Source organism: Notechis scutatus, chromosome 4 (assembly GCF_049901735.1).
Source record: "Notechis scutatus isolate UNSWTSFEM ecotype Mainland chromosome 4, rNotScu1.2, whole genome shotgun sequence".
NCBI classification, from domain to species: domain Eukaryota; kingdom Metazoa; phylum Chordata; class Lepidosauria; order Squamata; family Elapidae; genus Notechis; species Notechis scutatus.
Genome location: NC_142012.1, coordinates 9,561,881 through 9,567,848, shown reverse-complemented (window position 1 = coordinate 9,567,848; position 5,968 = coordinate 9,561,881).

Here is a 5,968-nt window from a genome sequence, read left to right as displayed (position 1 = left end):
CTCAGTTGTGATTCATTTGGTGAAAAATCAAGCTTTGCCTGTTGCAGATGGTTTCCTAAAGCTTTCAGAACACTTTGGAGATTTTTGCTAAGCTTAATTTTTTTAAAAAACAAGCAACAGCCACAACAGGTTTCATGAGATCTATAGAACTGCTGAGATAGATGTAGGTACAGGCAGTCCTTGACTTACAATAGTTCGTTTGAGTGACCATTTCAAGTTACAACAGCACTGAAGAAGTTTTTCACACTTATGACTGTTGCAGCATCCTCATGGTCACGTGATTAAAATTCAGGCACTTGGCAACTGACTCATAGTTATGACTATTGCAGTGTCATGTGATTCTCTTTTGCAACCTTTTGACAAGCAAAGTCAATGGGGGAAGCCAGATTCACTTAACAACCATGTTACTAACTTAAGAACTTCATTTATTCACTTAACTCTGGAAAGGAATGGGGCAAAACTCACCTAACAAATGTCTCAATTAGGAATAAATTTTGGGCTCAACTGTAGCAAGTTGAGGAGTTGTACTATGTGTGGTACGAGAGGACAGTGCCCTGTATTTCTAAAACAGTCTTATTATAATCTGCCAACATATATTTCTAAAATATCTTTTCTCAATAGGGGAGACCTCATAACTGATGGCATTACTAATTGCTAGGCACTCAGGCAAAGCAGCCATCAACAGGCACATAGAGGTAAACCAGGGGTCCACAACCCTCAGGCTGCGGCCCACTAACAGGCCATGGCGTATTTGGAAACGAGCATGTGTGCGCATGCAAAGCCTCCCGCGGAGCTTACCCCGCACAAGTGGCGGCTGCTTAGGCTTGCACGTGAAGCTCCCTTTCCACGAGCAAATGGAGATGCGCACTCTTGCGCTCACTTGCCTATCACTCACATCGAACTATATAGGAGCCTCTGTGGCGCAGTGGTTAAGAGTGCAGTAGTGCAGGCTACTTCTGCTGACAGCCAGCTGCCTACAATTTGGCAGTCTGAATCCCACCAGGCTGAAGGTTGACTCAGCCTTCCATCCTTCCGAGGTGGGTAAAATGAGGACCCAGATTGTTGGGGGCGATAGGTTGATTCTGTAAACCGCTTAGAGAGGGCTGTAAAGAACTATGAAGCGGTATACAAGTCTAAGTGCTATTGCTATCCTCCTCTCTCCCACCCATCCACCCCCGGCCGGGCTGTCAAGCCAGAATAGTTGTGGACCGCTGAGGTAGACAATAGCTATAAGACAGCTCTGTAGTAAAAGTCGACTACACAGTGGGGTTTTGGAAGTGCAACAGGGCAGTCTAGCAAATGTTCTTTTCACTCACTCCAAGGCTGCCTTCTGGAACTGGTACGTATGCCAAATGCTTGGCTTGCTGAGAGGATGGGGGAGGGGGGGTTTAAAACAAAGGTGTGGGGAGTCTGCACCTGTCTCAGTACTCAAACAGGGAGCTGGTGTTAGCCACAAAAGCATTTGCTGCCTCTTGACTTAAACCCATTCAATGGAAACGGCTGGCGTCTTTCTTCTCCGATTCCAGTTAATCCCAACATACTTTCTGCCTGAGAACAGGGACGAAATCCATCCTCCTGCATCTGCTTCTCTGCTGCCAATGGCTGCGCCCCGCCAATGCCAACGCAGTCTGGCTTTTCAGATAACTGATCAGGATTAGAAATGGGATGTAAAGTCAGACTAAAGTGGAACAGCTAGCTACAGGAGTAAGCCTGCCCCCCGACCCTGAGCTTATAACATTCCAGCAGACACCAACTTTTAAATATTCTACAATGTTTGAAGGGTCAGAGTTTGTGGGTAATAGTACAGGATTCCTAATTATTGCTTTGTCACTTGTGGCAATTCTCTATTTAGGGATGTTTAGGGATCCAGTGGTTAAGGCACCAAGCTAGAAACCAGGAGACGTGAGTTCTGTAGGCATGAAAGACAGCTGGGTGACTTTGGCCCACACTTTCTCTCAGCCCAACTTAACTCACAGGATTGTTCTTATGGGGAAAATAGAAGTATTATGTATGTTTGCTGCTTTGAGTTACTTATAAAGTAGGAAAGGTGGGAAAAATAAATAAAATATACCACCTATGTTGATCTAGTAAAGCAGAGTGCACAATCTTAAATTCTCAAATATATCCTCCTCCACAAACTTAACAGAATAACAAAAGTTGGAAGGGACTTTGGAGGTCATCCAGTCCAACCCTCCCCACCCAAGCAGGAGACCCTACACCATTTCTGACAGATGGCAGTCCGGTCTCTTCTTGAAAGCCTCCAGCGATGAAGCTCCCACAACTTCTGAAGGCAACTTCTGTTCCATTGGCCGATTGTTCTCATGGTCAGAAAATTCCTCCTTATTTCTAGGTTGAATCTCTCCTTGCTCAGTTTCCATCTATTATTCCTTGTCTGGCCTTCAGGTGCTTTAGAAAACAAGCTGAGCCCCTATTCTTTGTGGCAGCCCCTCAAATATTGGAAGACTATTATAATGTCACCCCAGTCCTTCATTAAACTAGACACCCAATTCCTACAACCGTTCTTCATATGTTTTAGCCTCCAGTCCCCTAATAATCTTTGTGGTTCTTCTCTACACTCTTTCTAGAGTCTTGTTTATATTGTGGCGACCAAATCTGGATGCAGTATTCCAAGTGTGGACTTACCAAGGCCTTATAAAGTGGTATTAACACTTCACATGATCTTGATCCTATCCCTCCATTAATGTAGCCTAGAACTGTGCTGGCTCTTTTGGCAGCTGCATCACAGTGCTGGCTCATATTTAAGTGATCATCCACTAGGACTCCCAAGATCCCTCTCGCAGTTACTACTTTTGATCCAAGCACCACTTATTCTTCTCAAGATCTTGGGATCTTGGATCAAGTCTTAGATGGAGTCAAGATCAAGGATCTTGGAGTCTTAGTGGACAACCGGCTAAATATGAGCCAGCAGTGTGCAGCAGCAGCCAAAAAAGCCAATGCAATCCTAAATTGTATTAACACAGGGATACAATCAAGATCAAGGGAGGTACTAATACCACTCTATATTAGTAAGACCATACCTAAAGTACTGCATCCAGTTTTGTTCATCACATTACAAAAAGATGTTGAGACTCTAGAAAAAAGTACAGAGAAGAGCAACCAGGATGATTAGGGGACTGGAGACTAAAACATATGAAGAACGGTTACAGGAACTGGGCATGTCGAGTCTAGTAAAGAGAAGGACCAGGGGAGACATGACAGCAGTCTTCCAATATTTAAGGAGCTGCCACAGAGAGGAAGGGGTCAAGATATTTTCTAAAGCGCCTGTAAGCAAGACAAGGAATAATGGATGGAAACTGAACAAGGAGAGATTTAACCTGGAAATAAGGAAAAACTTTCTGACAGTGAGAACAATCAACCAATGGAACAGAAATTGCCCTCGGAAGTTGTGGGAGCTTGAGACTTTCAAGAGATTGGACTGCCATCTGTCAGAAATGGTGTAGGGTATCCCGCTTGGGCGGGGGGTTGGACTAGATGACCTACAAGGTCCCTTCCAACTCTTTTTATGTTATCTGTTACCCCTGTGCATCTCTCTCTGCAGCGTCCATCCCGGAAATGAATCTTGCAGGAAACGAATGTAAAATTACACTTGCACCACGGACAATCGAGGAGAAGGTTTAAATCTTTAATGGTTTCCAAGAAGACATCATCACTCCAGTTGCCAATGTTCATTCTTAACATAATCCTGCCCACCCCGACAGTCATGCCCAGCCCTCCCAAACAATCACATCCTTTCTTGAGCCAGGAAAACAATCCATGTACAAGACGAAAACTGTATTTCGCTCGCCAACACCCCGCGTCTCGTGTAGCACTCAATCCGGCGAGATCAACAGGCACAATTTTTTAAAGGGTGGCTCAACTTTGAACATTTGCCGATGGTTCATCAACAGGCCTTCTTGCCTGTTGGCCTTGGACCAACCCAAATTGTCTCCGGTTGGACGATTTCAGAAATGGTTATAAATAGGATAAGGCATCGGTGTTATTCCTGCACCATTTCGAGTCCCCTTACACTGCATAAGGGTGTGGTTCTTTTCCACCCACCTTACCAGGAAATTGGACTGCTGGAAAAATACAGGAGGAAAGTGGCAGCTGTTTGACAGATAGTTACACAGTCCACCTGTAACAATCCTATAAGCGAGGCGCAGTAATGTCACAACACCCTCATCTGGAAGCAGGCAAATGCGGTGACGGTATCCTTTTTAACGGGCTAGTCGTAATTGCGTGGGAACTAAAGGTAGCCCTCCACTTACAACCATTCATTTAGCAGAAATTCGGAATTACAACCGCACTGAAAAAGGGGACTTAACAACCGGTCTTCTCTGTTACAACCAACACAGCAATCCCCACAGTCGTGGGGAGGTCAAAATTTATATACACCGTGGGCACATTTATTAGGCAAGTATGTTGACCATATCATCTTTTTACAGCTTGATTGGAGTTGAGTTTTAAAGAAGACTGTACAGTAATTGCTCCCTCTTTACATCTTTACATACTCCCTCTTTACATAGATATCTCGACGTAAAGAACTTAAAGATCTTAAAACAGTACCGCCTAGATTATTTTTATGATCAGGCAGAAGGACAATTTCCCACCTCCAAGCTGCATAAACTTGAGTGCTGATTGGACATAAGCATATCAAGCGATGTGTATTTGTGTAATGAGGGAGCAGGGTGGCCTAAGGAGATCAACACCTTATATCAGGGGTGTCAAGCTTGAATTCATTGAGGGACGAATCAGGGTTGACCTCGGAGGGCCGTGGGACTCGTATGGAGGCACATGTGGTGGCCAAGGGCTAAGGACTTCCTTGAGACCCTGTGGCCCATTTTCAGCCTCCTGCAGCCCACTGCCAGCAAAAACGGAGCTGGGGGGGCCACACACGCCCCTGAGCTCCGTTTTTGCTAGCAGAGGGCTGCAGGAGGCGTCATGGCTGAAAACGGGGTGTGGGAGCCATGCATGCCCCCCCAAGCTCCGTTTTCCCTAACAGAGGCACCGCGGGGCAGTCCTTTACTGTTTCCAAGCTGGCCCCAAGGGCCAGATCTAAACATCCTGCATGCCAAATCCGGCCCGCGGGCCTCAAGTTTGACACCACTGCCCTATATCAAGGTGTGCATAATAACTCTGCACACTAATAGTTGCCCAATGATTGTGCACACCTAGATATTCTACTAAGAAAGCCCCAAACCTCACTTTTACTTTCTTAAATATTCAGGTTTGAGGTTCATTAACATTTTTGGATTGCCCGAGAGCACTGCAGTTGTTCCAGAGTCCTCAAAAAAACCAAAAAAATACAACTTGCCTAATAATTGTGCACCCAGCATATTTACGATGGTTGCAAGGATCCTCGGATCATGCGATCGCCATTTTGCAAACCTTCCCAGCTGGATTCCAACAAGTAAAAGTCACAGATTCATTTAACAGTCACGATTCCCTTCACAGCTGCAGTGATTCGTTTAACGGCTGTGGCAAAAGGCTCGCATCATAGGGCACAATTCATTTAAGAACTGCCTTGCTTAGCGGGAGAAATTCTGGTCTCTGTGTTGGTTGTAAGTCGAGGATCATCTGTACAGGTAGTCCTCGACTTACGACCACAACTGAACCCAAAATTTATGTTGCTAAGTGAGAAATTTGTTAAGTGAGTTTTGCCCCCAGAAAGAGAGAGGAGGAGAGGGAGGAGGAGAGAAAAGGAGAGGAGAGAGAAAGAGGAGAGAAGGAGAAAGAAGAGAAGAGAGGAGAAAGAAAGGAGAGAGAGAGAGAGAGAGGGAGAGACAGTGAAAGAGGGAGCGTAGAAAGAAGAGAGAAGAAGAGGATGAGAGGATGAGAGAGGGGAGAACGAGAGAAGAGAGGAGGAGAGGAGAGAATGAGAAAGGAGAGAAAGAGAAAGTGGGAGAGAGAGGGAGAGGGAAGAAAGAAGAGAGGAGGAGGAGAGGAGGAGGAGAGAGGGGAGAATCAG